Source organism: Castor canadensis, chromosome 2, assembly GCF_047511655.1.
Source record: "Castor canadensis chromosome 2, mCasCan1.hap1v2, whole genome shotgun sequence".
In the NCBI taxonomy this organism is placed as follows: Eukaryota; Metazoa; Chordata; class Mammalia; order Rodentia; family Castoridae; genus Castor; species Castor canadensis.
Window position 1 is genome coordinate 180,183,032 of NC_133387.1, and position 19,250 is coordinate 180,202,281.

The 19,250-nt window shown below is 39.5% G+C and overlaps 1 long non-coding RNA gene across 1 annotated transcript in view; it reads left to right on the top strand.

Moving 5' to 3' along the window:
- The window catches only part of LOC141420886 (uncharacterized), a 133,959-nt gene that overhangs the window by 109,150 nt on the left and 5,559 nt on the right, over positions 1 to 19,250 (top strand). Inside the window, exon 3 of the long non-coding RNA XR_012445590.1 lies at positions 14,199 to 14,269. This is a non-coding gene — a long non-coding RNA (uncharacterized lncRNA). The remainder of the gene's footprint in view (positions 1 to 14,198; positions 14,270 to 19,250) is intronic.

Consider the following 19,250-nt stretch of genomic DNA (forward strand, 5'->3'; position numbering starts at 1 on the left):
AATACGAAAAGCATCTCAATGTAGAATTCCTTAACACTACTTTCCTGGTTCTTCAAACTCCCTGGTTTCACCTCTTATCTTATTTTTCCACCCTACCTCAGATATAAACCCTACTACTCCACCTTGCCTTCTACTTTTCTGACTTGACATTTATTGCCCTTGAGGGCATATCCAGGCTCATGGCTTCAATTATCATTGTAATAATAATTCACAAGTCTCCACACTAGGCACTCTCTCTGCTCTCATCTTATGCCTAAATAGCAGCCAGTGAGAAGCTTTGAAGCAAAGCTTCTGCCATTCTTTCTAACTTATCATGCCTAAACTTCTTGTTTCTGCACTTCCCATCCTTCCATGTTCATTGGCTTCAGCTTGAACACTTTCTCTTCCATAAAATTCATTCTTTTATCCATTTACCCATTCATCCACTCATTTATTCATTAATTTGTTAAATAACATTTACCAAGTGACTATTCTGAGTCACATTCTAGGTGAGGTACTGAAGATATAAAAGTAAATGACATATTCTGAATCTAATATTGGAGATCCTCAATCCATCAACATCAACCCTATACATTTTCTCTTAAGTGTCCAGCAGCTATAAGTGCTTAAGCCTAACTGATCTCCTACCCTTTACACTGATATGTTCTTCTTTATCCCCATGCCTTTGTTCTTATTCTTCCTGCCTAGAAGAACTTCCTCCTATCTTTCTTCCATCTAAAAATCAACATTTCCTGCAAGTTCAGTGTATTTTAAAAGTATTGACATAATACTTTTACCTTTCTTTAAATTCTGATAGAAGTTTGTGATTCAGTGGTTCCCCCCTTCTCTTTATAATCCTAGGAAGCAGGAAGGGATGATAGAATGTTTTGATAACCAAAAAGTCTTAGAATCTTTTAATGATGTTGTAACAGCATATTTTCTGAATAAGGACGAGATTAAGTCATCCGTTTACTCATCCATTTATTCATTCCTTTCTGAGTTCTTTGAAATATGACATGGGCTCCCACAGAGCATGAGGCCAGTTCTGGGGTGGGTGATCATGATGCTGGCACCATGGGCCCTGGGATGACCCCTTCACAGGGATCAAGCCTGGCTGGAGGAGGAGCAGGTACAGTGAAAGAACTGTACTGTGCAAGACTCTGACGTCCATCCAATTTCATGATGGGTCTCTTCTAGAGGGACCATCCCAACTGGGGGACCAGTAACCCCAAGACCCTCACAACAAATATGCTTTAATGTTTTAAGAGAAGGGACTTGTCAATCACAACTACCTTTTCTTTAACATCTCCTCAGTGGGCAATCACGAGAAAGCCCTGAAAGTTGAGCTTCATGTATTTGCTCAAACTCTGCCATTAGCACAAGACCCCATCCATGACAAAGCCTGCTATTATCACCAGCAGAGCACTTAAAGGTATGGCTCATGCCAGAATCGTAGTAAGGGGGCTTACTTTCATTCAGAAATCATTCTCAGGCCTCTAAAAACTGTCTATATGGCAAGTGACTAGATCTTAGAGAACAACTCAGCCCAGAGTTTTTTAGGATACACCATAAGGCCACAGTTACAGTTACCACATGACCAAGTGGAAGTGGATCACAATGATGAGTAGAACACTTCACTGGGTCCTCTACCAGCTGTGATACACAGCTCCACTCACTTGGAGTTGTATAGTGGGAGAAAATGAGGAGAAGGGAGACAATTTCCATTGAGCAGTGGAAAGTTCAGGGTTCTCTCTCTGATACAGTGTCTAACTCTTACTGTGGCCTTGAGAAACATGACTCTTTCTACATCTCAGTATACCTATCTGTAAAATGGGATTGTCTACATCATAGGATATCCAAGAGTCCAGAGAAGGCACTGGGAGAGGGTATCTCACATAAGCTCCTGCGCATGTTGTATTTTTCTACCACAATCGCTTTCCTTTGTATCCCCAGGACCTAGCAGAGTAAATGACACATAATAGACACTTGGTATGCGTCAGATGAAAAAAAAAAAAGGCCAAGCACCAAGCATTACTTATGCCTGTAATCCTAGCTAGTGGAAGGCTGAGATTGGGAGGATCTTGGTTCAAGGCCAGCCCAGGCAAATAGTTCAAGAGCCTACATCTCCAAAACTAACCAAAGCAAAGTGGACTGGAGGTGTGGCTCAAGCAGCAGAGCACCTGCTTTGCAAAGGTGAAGCCCAAAGTTCAAATCTCAGTCCCACCAAAAGGAAAAAAATGAATTGATTGGGGCTTCTGCAGTCATTCCTTCTTTTAAAGTCTATGAAAGAGTTTTTCAAATTTGGCAGCTTAAGTATACTTCTTCTCTGCTTCCCTATTGCCTTCCTCAGTATTCAATTTACAAACATCCCAGCTTGAACCAAATTCTGTGCTGCACTCCCAATGCACAGTTGACTGTAAGGTAAGAGGTCTGGGTGGTTGGCTTCGGTACTGGTCATTCTGAGTGCTGAATGGAGACTCTTAATATCACTCCTACTCTAGGATGTGAGGCATGGATGAGTGTGAAAGAGAAGGAAGAGTCAGGAGTTGGGGTTAGAAATCTGGGTGGAGCCTACTAGTCTCCTCTGTGAGCTCTGTGTCTAATCTAACTCCATGCTTGGGTTTTCTCTCTTGGCACCCATCCTAGGAGGCCTAGGGATGGTAGGAGTATAGAGTAGGGAGGTGGTGGGAAGGACAAAGTAGATGGAATAAATAAGCATGTCACCTGGACCTAAAGTCTCCAGGTAACATAGACGCCTTTCACCAGCCTTCCTATATCTTAGTCTACCACAGATGACAGAGAAGACCTGGGTTCTACCTATGCAGATCCAAATGACAGTGTACCTGCTTCCTCCGTGATCTAAGGCTGGTCACAGAAGAAGTCCATTTTAATGTGTGTAATATCTTCTCTTGACATTGCTGCTGAGATCCAGGTAAGACTGCAAGGGCTTTAACTGAGTCAGAACTAGAACTCTTGTCCTTCCACCAAACTTCCTCAGTTGCCAAATGGCAATGGTAGATGATGTCTTCTGCTATGGTCCATTGTGGATATGTGGCATGGCTTAGATTTAGTAAAGCAAATTTAATAAATGAATGACTCCTAGCAAATCTCTTTGCATATGATATTATCAAGAAATAGTTTCTTTGAAAGTTTAAGAAAAAGATATCATATAAATGTCAATAGGCAGGGAACTAGCTGATGAATCATTTTTCAACCATCTGCCCAACACAGGAAAAGCGATGGAGTCATCTTATAAGCAAATATGCAGGAAAACTTTATATGAATGACTTTTCTGTACATTTCAGTTTATTATGTTCTATTGGTTGTAATTTGAGTAGTCACTGTCTCAATAAATATGCTGTTCAATAACAGAAAGGAAAATGTCTCTGCTGATCTGACGACATGTTGAGTTCTGTGCTCAATTTTGTGATGAATGTTGGCCAAGAGAACAATAAGCAAGATGAAAACTACACCATGTGAGGCATAATTGCAAGTGTGTGTGTGTGTGTGTGTGTGTGTGTGTGTGTAAGAATTCTTAGATCCTGTGAAAGGATGATTTGATGTATTTAATTAACTTTAGGTTGTAAAAATAGTTGGACAGTTCTGAGATAATACAGAGCCCTAGGAGGAAAAATTATGTAAACACCTGAGCTGTCCAGGCAGTGGAATACACTGCCTTTGTGATAAAGAGTTCCCTTTCTCTGCAAATACTTGAGCCCAGGTAGAGAAAGGAATTTTGAAGAATTAATCCTGCCCCTGGACTTTGGAAGGGACTGTGTTCCCTTCCAACTCTAGATTATGAGATAAGCCAAAAGAATATTACTGATAAAATAAATAACTTTTACTTTTGTTTTCTGGACCTATGCATATATGTATATATGAGCTTATGAATGTGTAAATTATCTATATTTCAAAATATTTATTATATCTTGGAAATAGTCTCGTATATATGTTGGAGAAAAGACAACCTCTCAACAAATGGTACAGGGAAAACTGGATATCTACATGTAGAAGACTAAAACTAGATCCCCATCGCAAAAAATAATTCAAAATGGATCAAAGGCCCTTAATGTAAAATCTGAAACTTTGAAACTACTAGAAGAAAATACAGAGAAAACACTTCAAGATCTATGCATGGGCAATGGCTTTTCAAATAGGACTCCAATAGCTCAGAATTTAAGAAAAAAATGGACAAACAGGATTGCATCAAATTAAAAACTTCTGCACAGCAAAGGAAACAATCACCAGAATCAAGTGACAACTTAATCAAATTTGAGGAAATCATTGCCATCTATTCATCTGATGTAGGATTAATATCGAGAATATAAAAAGAACTCAAAAAATTAAATACTGAAAGAGCAAATAATCCAATTAATAAATAGGCAAGTGAACTGAATAGACAGTTCTTAAAGGAAGAAGCACAAATGTCTAATAAAAACATGAAGAAACGTTCAACATCCTTTTCCATAAAGTGAATGTTAATCAAAAGGACATTGAGATTCCATTCCCATCCCAGTCAGAATGGGCATCCTCAACAAAACAAACAACAAATTCCAGTGGAGATGTGGGGAGAAGGAACACTAATGGTGGGAATCTAAATTAGTCCAGCCACTATGGAAATCAGTATGGAGATTCATCAGAAAACTAAAAGTGAAGTGCCATATGATTCTGCTATACCACTCCGAAGGCTTGTAAACCCGCACATAATATAAATACCCTCACACCCATGTTTACTGCTGCACTATTCACAATAGCCAAGTTACTGAATCACCCAAGATACCTATCAATGGATGAATGGATAAAGAAAATGTGTTAAATGTACACAGTGCAGCATTATTTGGCCATATAAAAGGACAGAAATATGTCATTTGCAGGAAAATGGATGGAACTGGAGAGCATGTTAAGCGAAATAAGCCAGACTTTGGAAAGACAAATGTTACATGTTTTCTCTCATATGAGGAATCTAGATTTAAAAAGCAAAAGACATGAAAGAAGGAAGGGGACTAGCAGGAGGAGAAGAGAGACAAGAGAGGCTCATTGGAGTATATATGATCAAAGTATGTTATATACATGTATGAAAATGTCATAATGAAACCAATTATTTTGCTTAAATTCAAAAAGAAAAGAATTACCTTCTTACTTCTCTATGATGTAGAGGAGAAAGACTGAATTTTAATTCCACTTGCATTTCATAATAGCAGTATGACCTTGGGAAGTAAGGTTAAACCAATCGAGTCTTATTATCTTTATTTTAAAAATAAAGAAACAGCACACAGTCAAAGGAGCATTACGAAGATTAAATGACTTATTGCTGTCACACTGCCTGGTACTTATTAGTTATTTAATACAGAGAAATTTTTAATCATCATTATTATTACAATGTTGGCCTCTCTCACCTCCCTCTCAACATCCTTCCCTTTTTTTTCTCCCCAGTATCTCTTCTCACTTTCCAACTTTATCTTCCTCAGAACTACAGGCTCATCTCTGTGTCAGTGTACATCTGTCTCATCTCTTCTGTGGTTCTGTAAGTGGTGCTTAAGGAAGATTAGACTGGGGGTGGGGGGACATGCATGGTATCATGTGTAAACACCACAGTAGAAGGGGAAAGAAGAATATAAAGTGCTAGAGAACCAGAACAGGCTTGCTCTTCCCCACCTCCAATCCTCCACCCCACAATCCAAAAACAGAGGAATAGATACAGGAAGGAAAACCCACGAGGAGGAGATGTTGTCAAAAGAACAGTAATGGAAAGCTTGGATCAAAGCAGGATCTTACACTGAAAAGGGGCAGAAGAAAGAGGGAAACCGCTAGGCCCAGAGCAAAGACAATGAAAAAGATAGATGGTCTTTAATAAAAAAAATAACAAATGAATCTCTGATAACTTTAATTTTCTAGGCCTTGGTGAGATTTGCCTAAGTTTCAACTAAATGGAAATATAAATAGCTGAGAAAGAAGCCAATGCATAGGAACTGACATAATGGACTATATTGACTCTCTGAGAGATATAAGGGACCTTCTTAAAAGCATAATATTTTACATGATCATTTGTCAGGCATCCTCTGGGTAAATGATCTCCTTTGGGGGAAGTAAGTGGATTGGTTAATCTTAGTGTTTTGTTTAAACACTGCATTGTGCTAGAAATCAGTTAGCTTTTCTGAGCAGATGGAAGGTGCCTCATTAGCTGACCACCCAAAACCCACTCTTCTCTACCCACCATGTGCCTCTCTAACCCATCACCTCCTCCATCAGCTCCCTTGTTTGAAGGAACCAAGCCATTCTTATCTTCCTATTCACACAAGGTAGAATGAACCCGCAGGTCCTTCAGATTTTTATACAATGGACACCACCCTCTATTAAAACCTTTCACTCTACCCCAGTTGTGTACTGTCAGCTCTGTGAATTTATCCCTTCCACCCTGTACTTAGATCTGGGAGCTTCCCTAACTGCACCAACCCTTCTTGCTCACTATGGCCTCACCACAGCTCTTCAGTGGACTTAGAGTTCAAAAAATCAAGATGCAAAGGACTAAGCAGAATTTCCAGGAGTAAGGTCTGAGGATCTGTATTTTCACAAGCCTACAGCTCATTCTGATGTATAACATAATTTGAACACCAAAGGACTCTGTATCCACATATGAAAATAGAAGAATGAAACCTGTTGAAATTGTTCTAAGAAGGGGGCGGGGAGAAGAGGGAGAATGATGGAGGGGATAAATCTAAAATATAGTGTAAGCACATATGTAAATATCACAATGTATCCTCCTGTACAGCTACTATATGCTAACAAAATCTTTTTAAAAAAACAGTGGACTCTGTGTAATTTCTTTAGGACTTACTATAAATTGCCATGTGATGTATGCTAATTTCTTGTGAATGGGATCTAGTCTCCAAAAGTTAACTATGATCTCATTCTAGACTAAGACTGCAAAGTACTCTTCTGGATATTTCCCATAGCTGGCATGATGAAAGGTATTGTAGATGATATTATGATAATTTGGGTTTTGCTAATTTTAGAGTAGTAAGTTGAGGATGTGCCAGTTTCACATAGTTATATCTTAGTAGACTTGCAAAGCTTATGAATCTCCTCTTCTCCTCTCCTCTCCTCTTCTCTTCTCTCCTCTCTTCTCTTCTCCTCTTCTCTTCTCTCTTCCATCCCCCAAACCCAAACAGAGTCTCAATATGTAGATCAGTCTGGCCAGGAATTTTCTGTGTAGCCCAGGCTGCCCTCAAATTGCCCGTCTCAGCCTCCTGAGTGCTGGGATTACAGGTATGTGCCACCTTGTCTTGCCTATGTCTACCAATCTCTAAGTACTTAACCATTGAAGATTTGCCCTAAAGATTGGAATTTTGAGACCATGCCAGCCAGCTTCCTCTCTCAGTCTTTCCACACTCAATGCAGTAATGTTAGCGCTCTCTTATTCCCAAAAGCAACTTATTCTTCTCATTCCGCTTCCTCAGTGAAACAATTTCTAGTGTTCAAAATTACCTTATCACAAAGGTTCTCACCTAAGTCTTACATTCTCTCCTATCACTTCATCTTTTAACAGAAACTTAAAACAGAGGAAAAAGTCAACATGATCACTGGATCCATATAAAAGATCGAGGGCTATATTAAAAAGCTACCTTTAGCTGGATTCTATGATGATCAGTTTTATGTTAACTGGACTGAGCTAAAGGATGCCTAGAAAACATTATGTCTGTGAGGGTGTTTCCAGAAAAGATTAGCATTTGATTCAGTAGACTGGGTAAAGAAGTTCACCCTGACCAATCTGGGCAGACATCACCCAACCCATTGTGAGCCCAAGTAGAAAAGAAAGATGGAAAAAGGCAAATTTTCTCGAGTTAAATTTTCTCATTTTTCTTGAGTTAGGACATCTGTCTTCTTTCTCTTGCCCTCAGATATCAGTTTCTATTGCTTGAACTTTTGACTCTAAGACTTACACCATCAGCTTTCCTGGTTTTCCAAATTATAGATAGTATATTGTAGGACTTCTGAGTTTCCAAATTTATGTAAACCAATTTCCATAATTATCTATCTATTTACCCATCTAACTATATTCTATTGGTTCTGTTTCTCTATAGAACCCTGAATAATACAGAAACATACAAAATATTTCTAGGGCCTTGACTAAAGAAGATGGTCAGGATGATCATGTAAACCCATGAAAGAGGATATACTGGGTTAGAAAAGAATTCTGAGGTGGTATTCATATAAATCCTCATTTTGTGAATAGGAGTTGAATGACTTCAAGGTAATTCAGCATGTATAACAGCACGCTCAAAGTCTGAGCTGACAGTGTTAAACATGTTTTTCAGTGAGAATATAAGAGGATTGTTTGTGTAAAAAGTATTTTCTGTTTGACTCACACATTCTCTCAGACCATGGTTCCACTGTAAACAAGAACACTATCAAACTTGTTCATCTGCATCCAAGAGAGAGCTAAGTTACAAAAATGTAAGAATTGGTATTCTCTTTGACTTTCCTGTCATGTAATTATTATTTTCAGTAAACAGAAATGCTGATGGTTATTATTATTGAGTTTCAATATGTAATTTCCCACTAGTTGATCTAAGAGCTCACTTCTGATCCAGGTGAGTTGCCACCCATGAAAATGTATGTTGAGTCAGCCATTCCTAATCCTATCCATGCTCTAAGATTCAACTCAAGCTTTGTTTCCCTTTCAAGACTGAATCCAATGCTCAAAACATAAGCACATCCTCTCTTTTCATTCTGTAGTCCAAGCCTTCAGAGAGATTGAGTGTTCTTTCCTGCACTCAATTTGCCATTTGTGCTTCCAGCTCTACAGACTTTTTTTTTTTTTTCCCCACCTCTGTCCCTCTTTAAAATCTACTTACACTTCAAAGCTTGGTTCTGGTAGCATCTTCTTTACAGGGAACAACAGCTTATCCTCCAACAACTTATCCTCAAATTGATCCCATGGCTCTGAGTCAACTACTTAGGTTGACCATCTGGTTTTTGGGTTCTAGGCATTTGTTTTGCCTGCTCAAATAGATTGAAATGTTTCTGGATTTTGAAACCAGGCAGACACATCTGCCCCACAGTTTTGTGACCTTGAGCAAGTTGCTTCTCTATGCCTCATTTTCTCCTATATAAAGTAGGGATAAAACTTTATAGAGTTAGAGTGAGGTTTGATTAATTACTCATTAAATGTTAGATATTATTAGTGATGCCTGACATGGAATGGCTGGCTCAATGTCACAGCAGCCTGGCCTCACAGTACGTGATTAAGCTTTAACTTTGATGTCCTTTCTTTCACCAACATCTGATGCAATCTGTGAACTTTCTCCAAACTTCTTAAAACTCATGGTAAAAGTCTTTCATACATACATATATAGCATACACACCTGCATATGAACACTTATTTGTGTATAATGTAGATATCTATGTATACATCTTCCTGATTTCTAGAATTAGTTGATTCAGAATCTCAAGTTACCAATCAAAATTAAGCTGGCTCCTGAGAAACATGGAGACATCCCTTTGGTATTTCCCTATGTCTCCTGAAAATGTCATGTGGGGAAGCTTTAGAGTTACAATCCTGGAAATTATATTACTCTCTCTACCCATCACACAGAGACTTACAACAGAAATCTTTAGATATTCAGATCTAGCTGAATTTGTAGGCAGAGATGTGAATCAAGGAGCAGAAGCCTCTGTCCTCATTACCTTAGTGCTAGTGGAGTGTTATTTTGAGACAAAGCTACAAGTGTCTTCAGTAGAGAGGAGCCATCTATCATTCTGTTTTGGACTGAGTTGTATTCTACCAAAATTCATATGTTGAAGCCCTAGTCCCCAATGTGATTGTATTTGGGAGAGATGGCCTTTGAGGAGCTAAATAAAGTTAAGTGACATGATAAAGTGGGGTCCTAATCCAATATGGTCCACACCCACACATGAGATAGATACCATGGATGTGCACACCCAGAGGAAAAGCCATGTGAGCATACAGCATGAGGGCTGTCATCCATAAGCCAAGGAGAAACCTACTATGACTACACCTTAATCTTGGACTTCCAGGCTTTAGAACTGTGAGAAAATTAATTTCTGTTGTTTAAATCACTCAATCTGAAATTATAAACTCTCTTTATTACCAAAAATATCCTCAAATAGCTCAACGAGTGAGATCACTGATGGTCACAAGAGAATAGCCAAGGACGGTATGGGCAGTGACATCAGGCCACTTAGGGGGAGGAAGGGATACCGACAGTGGATAAGAAACAACATGTCAGTAGACAGCACTGTAGAGGAGAGGCAGGTGAGAGCAAAGTGAGACAGTTGGCAACCCTGGGTGGCTCCTCCTTGGAGGAGACATGGAGTTTCTGCATGAGTGTGGTCAAAGGCAGTAGGCTTCACACACCCACTTCCCTGGCAGCTTACCTTGGCTATGGCAATGTCCTACCAGGGGAATGGAATTCTGTAGGCCTATTTCCCCTCAATATGACTCTTGTTTCCCACAGCTCTCATTATCGAGGTTTCCAGGAACTGGTTCTGATCTGATTCATGGACTGTACTTAAGCTGCATAGCTGAAGTAATTAATGACTGTGACCGGAAGAACATCCACTCAGAACATCCATTCAGTGGGCTGTCTCAGCACTCAGAGCCAATGGGTCTCTGTTATCTCCTGGAGCTGCTTTTAGAAAAGTATATCCAACAGTCCTTCTGGGGATGGTAGATCAGAAATTGAAGAGACCAGGACTCACAGAATACAGGGTTTGGAGATTTTTAAAAATTATTTTCATTCCACTTCTGCTTTTACAAGTACATCTAATTCTCAGCCTCATACCTCACCCACAGAAGTATCTTGGTGCAGAGACCAGAGACCTGAGTTCAAGACCAATCTATGAAAATGACTTCAAATTGATTGCTTCCTAAGTACAAATATTGTAAGTTATTGGTTTTGCAAGTCTGTTTTTCTTTTTTTAGAAAGTGAGAGGATTTTAGGTGGTGAGATTTAGAAAGCGCATCAGATCAGTCTTAAAAAAAAATATGGATTCTAAGCTCTACATATCCTGGCTAGACCTATGGCCTTTGGCACCCATGCCAACTGAGTCACAATTTCCTTGTCTGTAATAGAAATAAACTTTATCATCTATAAAGTCCCTATCAAGTCCAGAATTCTAGTACGCTACTTTAAAATTACTTGAAGGCAAAAAGTGTGTTTGGGTGCATCCTCCTAGCTCTTCAAGAAATAAATGTGCAATCAAGAGTGTTCACTAAACTGTCCCAATCATTCTCACTTTGATTGGCTTGACTGTGGGAGCACTCATTGCCACCTTGCCACTACCCAGACAAAGCATGTGACCTTAACAGCGAAAATGTACATGTGGAGTGGAGAAAAGCCCACTCCAGAAGGCTACTAGGAAGAGGTCTGCTCTAAATTGCACATGCCAGAAAAGAAGGAAAGAAACCCATTTCATTTGCTTCTCTGGCTGCACTGAAATGCGAGGGTCCAACACAGTTATCCTAAGAAATGAGAGCCACACAACGGTTGCATTCACTGCCTCAGAGCCATCCGTTGCCCCACATGCTTTGGCACAATGATACAACATGAATGCCAATCCCTGGATTACGGTTAACCTGAAACAGCATCTGCTGAAGATTAAGTAAAAATTTACCAGGTAAAACCCAAGTGTGGTAAACTTCCCGAGAACAAGAGGATTTGGGGAAGTATTTGAAAATGAAAAAGAAGAAAAGAAGAAGAAAAAAAGACCTGACCAAAACAAGGCAGCCATTGAAATTTACCAAGAGGCTCCTTTAATTAAGGAGTCTTCTTGAATTACACTCATTTCTCTTCCCTTTTCAAGGCAGTCCAGGGTGAATGATATGTTTGTTTCTGGCTGAAGAGATGCCAAGTGAAGGCAGTTTTTGGTAAATAAAACTTCCCCGTGCCATCAGCCAGAAATCCTGTCTACTTAGACCAAGAAAGAATATTTTAACCCTGATTGTCAAGAAAGAGAGGACCTACTAATCCCTAGCACTTTCATTTTAAAGTATATTCAGGGCAAGTGAGAAATAAGTCAGTGCCACTTGGGCCTACTTTGCTGTTCCTTGAGATTTCTTATACCTGACTTAACGTAGGATTTTACTCAAGTACATTGCTGCTCTTAGACAAATCATTCTAGATGCTCTTTTTTATCATTTTCCTCCTCTGCTCAAGAACTGGCAACAGCTTCCCATTATCTCTCAAATAAAAAAAAATCTCATTCTTGATGCTGGTGGTTAGGACTTTATATCACCAATTGGTTTCTCTCCCTTATTTCCTCCCTGCCCAAGCTAAGCTAAACCTCAACCAGATACATGTCTTCATTATCACCCAAGGCCATAGATTTTCCCACTTCTCCCCTTCCTCATGCTGGTTTCTACTTTATTTGTTCACATCACTACCCTGTCCCCAACTCCTGGCAAAGAACCAGGCATGTAGACGGCACATAATAAATACAGGATGAAAAAAGAAACAATGAAAAAAGAAAGGATCATGGTTCGAAAAGTGTTCCGTGGTATCCACTGGTCTAGTTATTCCTGTATAGTCATTTCAAGTACAGCCCGCTCCATGAAATCTTTAGCTCTCTTTATCCCGATAACCTCAGTGTAATGAGGACTTTCTCAGACCTTAGAGACCAGTGTCACTGCTTATTACTTTTCCACATGCTTAGCCTCTCATGGCAGTCCCCGCGATGTTCCTTATGAAGAAAGAAATGGAAATCAGTATTTAGAAGACCTGGGTCTGGTATTTAACTTTTAGTTGGACTAAACTGAATGAGTTAAATAGTATCCCTTCTTGTTTTACTGGTCTGTGTGATGTGGTCCTCATCTTCTCTCACTTTGCTATCTCTGCAGTTTGGTGCTATATCCTGAGGATAGGGTGAGGACAGACTATTTTTTTTTTATTTTATTATTCACATGTGCATACAAGGCTTGGGTCATTTCTTCCCCGTGCCCCCACCCCCTCCATTACCACCCACCCCACCCCCTCCCTCTCCCCCCACCCCCTCAATACCCAGCAGAAACTATTTTGCCCTTATTTCTAATTTTGTTGTAGAGAGAGTATAAGCCATAATAGGAAGGAACAAGGGTTTTTGCTGGTTGAGATAAGGATAGCTATACAGGGAGTTGACTCACATTAATTTCCTGTGCGTGTGTGTTACATTCTAGGTTAATTCTTTTTGATCTAACCTTTTCTCTAGTTCCTGTTCCCCTTTTCCTATTGGCCTCAGTTGCTTTTAAGGTATCTGCTTTAGTTTCTCTGCATTAAGGGCAACAAATGCTAGCTAATTTTTTAGGTGTCTTACCTATCCTCACCCCTCCCTTGTGTGCTCTCGCTTTTATCATGTGCTCAAAGTCCAATCCCATTGTTGTGTTTGCCCTTGATCTAATGAGGACAGACTATTTTGACCCATATTCTAGATGTGGGATTTCCTAGTTGTGAGTCCCTAAGCAAGTTACTTAACTTCTCTGTGTTCTTAGATCTTCATCATAGAGTGCTTGTGAAAGTTAAATCAATTTAAGTGCTTTGAACATTGACAGATAGACATAATGCCAAATTAATACTGCTTAGTTTTATGCTCCAGCCACACTGGTCCTCTAGTACCTGAATACATGATGCTCCTTTCCATCTTGGAACTTTCACACATGTTATACTGTTACTGGGTGTTCCAGATGTTTCTTGGCTCTTGGATATAATGTCTTAGATCAGGAGGCTGCCCCAGGTGCAGCAAAAGAACCACAAAGAGTAGGAAGTTAACAAAGAGTGATTTATTAAGAAAGCAAAAGTATCCTCAGAGGGTGAGGCAGGTGTTTGGATACGCACATGGAAACTGCAGGGCTTGGGGTTTTATCCAGTCGGGTAGGATTAATAAATGGCATGAAATTGTGGACTCTCTGCATGTGCCCCCCCCACAAATGGTTTGGCCATTGAGCAGAGGCTGACTCCATGTGGGAAGACATATACCTGAGCATTTGATTTGCTCTTTCCATCTGACCTCTTTGTCCTTCCTAGTTTAACCTTGATATGAGGAGTGAGCCTTATAAGGATATAGGACCATTATCTTAGTACCTGGTCCAGGGTATGGGCAATTTAAGGTGCTTAACATGGAGTCTCATAGCTCAAGGTATTTCCTTGTTCCTGCTCATGCTTACCTATCTGCCTAAGATAACCATTTTTCTGTACCTGGACTCTTTTCCTTGCTCATTCTTTCAGGTCTCACGTTCAATGACTTTGTCAGGGAGGCCTTTCCTGACCTGTATGCAAGGAACCCATGCTCCCTACAGGTAAGTATGAAATGCCTCACACTTGCAATTTCTTGATCAATGATCATTTTCCAGGTTAGACAATGCACTTTAAAGGCAAGATATTGTACTCATCTAGTTTGGTTATGTAGCACTTTACACAGAGATTACAAAAAATATTTATTGCATAACTAAATCATGAACTGTGAAGAGAGAATTGGGGAAGGTTCATGGGAGTGACAATGCCAGACATTGGGCTAAAATTAGATCTGACAATGAAATAGTAAGGTGCGAAAAATAAGGTAGATTAGATTAGCCACCTCGAGGCCAAACAGCCAATGGATAGTTAAGGAGATGGGAAGCACCCAAGCCCAGGGGGTTCCTCAGTGAAATGCAGTGACTTTTAGTGTAGTTTTGCAAAACAGGATTCAGGAAGCTCAAAGGTATGTTGGATCATAAGTATTTTGCCACCTGTAATAATTATCATGGCACATATCCCTAAAGCCTTCCTCTCCCATGGCAGCTAGGGCTCCAAGTTGCCTGGATCATTTTTGTAATGCCTCATTTTGATACCTGCCTGAAAAACCACAGCTCTCCCATGCTGCTTTTTCACTTATTTGAATGGGAGGGAGGTGACAAGGGCTAAAGGTGGGGGCAAATAGGTAAGCAACACACACCCAAAAGGAGTAGGGATGAAAATACATGTTCATGGCTAGTATCCACCTTTAGAGTCGAAAACAGCTCAGCATTAAATATTTAAAAAGTGAACTTGCTCAGTGCTACAATCACCTACAGTACCATTTCTAAAACACGCTCATGCATTTCTAAGCCTCCTAATTAATCAGAGGAAGTTGGAACCTCATGGCTAACAAGCTTGTTCTAAAGGAGCTAAAGAAATGTGTTGATTGGAGCAAGTCAGGAACACACACAATAGAGACAATGTATTCTCAAGTACAGAGAGACTGTTCTGTATGGAGGACAGAGAAACTGGAGACATGAACTTGTGCCCATCACAAGATGGCTGCCTTTCTCCAGAATCACAGCATCAGTCTTGTTCATCAGATTGTCTTTATAGTCGCTTCTTGGGACAGAATAGAAGATGCCTACACTTGCCTTTTGGTTTTGGTTTCTGAAACTGTGGCAGGTAGAACAAGTACTATGGAGGAGCAGAAAAGAGAGAAAGGAGCAGAGGTCCTGTGATGGTTTTAGAGTCATGCAGACAAGACTCACTTCCACACAGTGGGGTCCTAAGAGAGATGAAAAATCCTAAAATTAATTCACTGAGATACATTTACGAAGAACCTCCATGCTTGATCTTGAAAGATGTCAAAATTCTTTTGATACCTTTGAGGAGAAAATGAACAAAAAAATTCCTTTTGATAGTCTTATTAATAGCAAATAAAGTTCAAGTTTGCATGCTCTCTGTTTAGCCAATCCCTTTTCCTGGGACCCAGAGATCAAGTTTGTGATTGAGAGATTCAATAAACATGAGGAAACTGGATCCATTTGAGAACACAGATCCCAACATGCTCGTCTCCAATAGAAACCTGAGTCTCCTCTGACCTCCTCATCAGCCTCAGCTGGAGAAACCTTTTGATGTTCATAGGCAGGTGCTGACCACCAGGTGACCTGTCCTGATCTCAGGATTGCAGCGTGCTTCCCTTTCACAGGAACTAAGTTGGGCAGGAAGACAAGAAGAAAAATACAATTATGTATTCTTGATGAATACAAGAAGAAAAAAATGATGAATGGATGGAGTCAAGTCAGTGGTTTTCCAAACTGGGGTCTCTAGTGTCCCTCTAGATAACCTTTTCTACATCATCCCATTTCCAGACCTTCACTTCCCATTCTGTTCAATTCTACTCTTACCTCATTCATTGGTTTAGAGACAAGTCACTGATTCTTCACCTGTCATCAAGATACTCAGCTGCACAGAGGTCTTGTCTTCAGTCCATATTATACAGGTTCAGACAAGCTAACAAGGATTTCCACTCAGGGCTTAGTTTAAAATGAAAGCAAGCATTCCACCCAAACACCTAACATACGTGAAAAACATAAAATAGATGTGTCCAACAGAATTTTTAAAAATCTTGAAAATTTTGTACTCTGTGCTATATTACCCACTCAAAATAATTAGGTTTTTAAAATATGAGCTATAATTTGGAAAATTTTACTAACTCTTAACACATTATTTTACATCAAGACTTACATTTATGCATCTATTTTGACTAGGTTGATGCTTCATAATGCATCAGTATTCTCATTTTAATCAATAATCTTCCCAAGACAGCACAACTCAAGGGCTTCCACTGCCCCAGATGGTGAAATGTCCCATCACTTCAGCCAAGGGTCTTTACCAAGAGTGATCTCAGAACATATGAAACATCCTTTGGGGACTAGTTTAAAAACCTTTTGTGTACATAAATTCAGAGCAAATAATAGCTTACTCCATAAAAGTCATGAGGCCTTAGAGATTATCTCATCCAATTATGATGAGATAACTAAGGCTCAGAGAGGTTAAATAAATTGCCCAAATGTATATAACTAATTGGTGTCAGAACAAGTTTAGAATTTAAGTTTCCAGAAACTCACTAGAACACATTTTTCAATACATTATATTTCTATTCAAATTAGGTCATTAAATCTTTACCAGATGTCTAGAAGGCAAAAGGCACCATAGGAGGTGCGGTGAAAGATATCAAAATAAGGAAGATACACACACCATTCCTCGTGGTCTCGGGACCCGGGAGAAGAGCCCACCACTATAATTAAGGCAGATTTAGATATTTAGACATTCCAGGTTAACCATAAAAGGTTGGAAGGTATTTTAAAAGAAGGATAATTTTGAATCTGGAGACTTAGGAAACTCGGTGAAGAAGGCTTGCTTTGAGCTGAACCTTGAAGGACCAGTAGAATTTGGATAGGAGGTCATTGAGACAGAGGACATTCTAGAAACCCAGGCCACAGCTGCAAAGCCAGATGGGTTTCTGAACTCCTTGCTGATTTTTACTAGTTAACTAGAGAAGTACACCTGCATTTATAATGACAGGTATACAGTTCCACACTCTAACTGGCTTGGACAGCTAAACTCTCACCCATATCCCACAGCAGCCTTAGGCCATGGGATTTACTGCAACTCCAAAACCCACATTATTTGGGTTTGTGTTCCATTCCTCATCATTGACTAGCAGTGTGATTTTGTGCAGACTGTTTAACCTTTCTCTTCCTCAGTTTCCTTGTCAGTACAGTGGAGTTTGTCACAATACTTATCTCAGCCAATTGTTGAATTAGTTAATATAAGTAAAGTCCTCAGAACAATGCAGAGTGCCAGGCACTCTGCATTGCCTTGATAAAGCAATACAACCTGATTGAAGGCAGTAGGTTCTTTCAAATCAATGATCCTCTAGAGAATCAAAGACCATTTGTGAAAATGTTCCTATTCTGTTACTCAACCATGAAGAGAAAAATATCTTGGTTCCCAATTCTGTAATGAATTCATGGCAAAAGTGCTTGGGGTAGATTGCTCTGGGTCACTGTCCAATGCCCTGACTCACCTCTGCTAGCAGATCCCAGCCAGATGAAGTGACCCCTGGGATGCTCTTTACCCTGAGATGATGGGTTCAGCCCTACAACAGAACTGTAGTCTTCTCTTAGTAATGCACTGAAATCACATGGACCTCAATCCTCCACAGCTCAGAATAGATTCTGACCTCGCTTTGGGCTTCCCTGTGCTAATAGCTTCATGTATTCCAACTTGCATTGCTTCCAGGAATTGATCTTTCAGCTCTTTAAAAACAGTCTATTTTGGTTCTCTTTCCCCCACTCTTAGAGATATTTTTATTTCCCAGAATGTGCAGTGACTCTTAGACACAATAAATTCTGATTACTGAAATGGAAGCGATCTGCTGTCTCGTCATTGGGAAAGCTGGAAAGTATTCCTTAGGAAATTCTTTCGTAGGTCAAAGCAAAGGACCGTTGTTTCTCTTAGGCAATGGCCCTAAATGAAATGGCATAGCACCTTACTGAGATTTGAGAACCTCAGCAAAAGCAGTTATGCGTGTTTAGAAGCACGACGAGCCACAAAAGCTCATTAAGCACTTGAAATATTGCTGATGTGACTATTTCATTTCATTTCATTTTAATTAATTTTAATTTGGGACTGAGGATGTAGCTCAGTGGTAGAGACTGATCATGTGCAAGGTCCCTGGGGTCCATCCCCAGTGCTGAAAAAAAATGGTTTTCGGTAACTGAGTCAGGTATACATTTCTAAATTTAAATTATTTCACGTGTTTTTTTTTTTTTAGCTACTAAAGAGTGCACTGACCTATACCCTAGCACAAGTTACTTTTAAGTTTGAGGAAGTATAACTATTATATAATCTAAAAACATATTAAGTATTTCTGATCATAGCCTAATAACCAAATTGAGATGTATGACAAGTATAAAATACACTGGATTTCATAAAATTAATGTGAAAAAAAGGATATAAAATAGTTATTAATATTGGAAATGATAGTATTTTGGTTGTGTTGGGTTAAATAAAACATATCACTAAAATTAAGTACACCTTTTTTCTTACTTTTTTTTGGCATTTACTGGGACTTGAACTCAGGGCTTCATGCTTATAAGGCAAGTGCTCTACTGCTTCGGCCACACCTCCAGTCCTTTGTGCGCTGGTTATTTTGGACATGGGGCCTCACTTTTTGCCAACCTGGACAACAATTGCTCTATTTTATGCTTCCCAGTGCCACTGGGATGACAGACATGTACCATCATACCTGGCTTTATTTGGTTGAGATGAGGTCTCGCAGACATTTTTGCCCAGGTTGGTCTAGAACCGTGGTCACCCTGATCTCAGCCACCCAAGTAATTATAATTATAGGCATGAGCTAATATTTTTTCTTATTTTTATTTAATCTTGTTTAAATAAATTTAAATTGCATATATGGCTCACATTATATTTCTATGACAGTGCTATTAAAGAACAATTTCAAATATATCAATACATTTTTTCTTTAACCAC